The sequence below is a fragment of the Rhynchophorus ferrugineus genome, unplaced genomic scaffold (assembly GCF_030347505.1).
Source record: "Rhynchophorus ferrugineus isolate W39M unplaced genomic scaffold, kcgeb_rfMv2 rfM1, whole genome shotgun sequence".
Classification (NCBI taxonomy): domain Eukaryota; kingdom Metazoa; phylum Arthropoda; class Insecta; order Coleoptera; family Curculionidae; genus Rhynchophorus; species Rhynchophorus ferrugineus.
This window is the reverse complement of record NW_027472580.1, coordinates 96504662-96506056: the sequence shown is the minus strand read 5'-3', so window position 1 is coordinate 96506056 and position 1395 is coordinate 96504662. Positions and strand designations below refer to the sequence as shown.

Genomic DNA, 1395 nt, shown 5'->3' with positions numbered 1-1395 from the left:
TGTCGACGTGTTTATTAAATCGTTTTTATCTCGATCGTCGCTGCCGTACAATGAAAAATAACGTTTTAAAGGAGCATCCCGCAAGCCGCCAGACACCTGGCGCGGCTCTCCCGCCGTCGCCGCCACGGCGAAAGCTGTTAATTCCCGCACGGCCTCCGCAGCTCGACAACCGGTATTTATCGATAGCAATTTATCCATTTTATTAGCTCTATTTCTCATTTCGACCGCTTTATTTACTCGCCGCCCGCCGCCCGATACGAACCGGCCATAAATAATGGGGCAGCGGTGCGCGTCTTCTTCTCCTTCATCGGGCGAGAGAGCACTGGTCGACGGTCGGTGCACCACGTCCGCGCTTCCAATCTCGGACAGTTTACTCACCGCCCCAAAGAGTATTGTATGAGCATGTCGCTCAATTAACTTCATTTCGTCAAATATTCGAAACACAAAATATTTTATTCATTTTCCGCCATTATTTTTCATATTTCAAAGGTTTATTAAACAGAAAACCTTGGGCCATGTCGAATCCTACATCTTACAATAGGTAACAAAAATATTATCTGAAGCTCCAAGCGTAGATCTAAGATATCAATTAAAGGTATATTAGTCGTTCACCCACTGACCATATTAGTACAGACGCACTATCATCAACTGCCCATTCTATCTTTATCTCTTTTTATTTATTTTCATCTTTACATCAACAATTAGTAACGGTTTTATCATGTAATCATATTATTATTTCTAATCGCTAAATAATAACCCTCAAACATATTTATTCGGGGAAATATTGTTCACCACTATCCATAAACTTAGGCTCCCAAGCATCATATGGATTCCACGTCTATAAAATGCATGTTCGTAGCTTTACTTTTAGATGTACGATGTTTTGGACACACGAAGAGAACTGTTTTGCCTTTGAATATTAAGTATACTACTAGGCATTCCATGTATGAAATTCTGTAGAGTATTAAACTACATAGTACGAAATGAAATCAGTATTACACTTGCCAAGAAAATTTGTAAGTACTATCTATTTGTAAATCAATACTCACTTCTGCGGTACATATACTAAAATTGGAAAGGATTAGTATGGCCCCTGCGCAAGGATGACACACAAAATCGTGAAGCGTTCCACATTTTTACAACGAGCTTTGGGAGGTGAAAAAAGAGTATTATCAGGGCCTTAACACCACTAACATCAGCAGGCGCAACTTAAGCTTATTCTCGCCTCTCAGAACTGGTCACTGTAAACTGACCAATGACTAAAAGTTTTTCATTAAGGGAAGAAGTCTACCACTGTACGTCGAATTTGGTTCCTCACTGTCTATAAAATACATATTAATCGAATGCCGCAGATACAACGCTTAAAGACGGTTGGTCAACTTGGAAGAGACGATG

The 1395-nt window shown here is 40.2% G+C and overlaps 1 pseudogene; it reads left to right on the top strand.

The window, feature by feature from the left end:
* The first annotated feature begins 1041 nt into the window (after positions 1 to 1041).
* On the top strand, positions 1042 to 1138 carry LOC143189416 (uncharacterized; annotated as a pseudogene).
* The last annotated feature ends 257 nt before the right edge of the window (positions 1139 to 1395 follow it).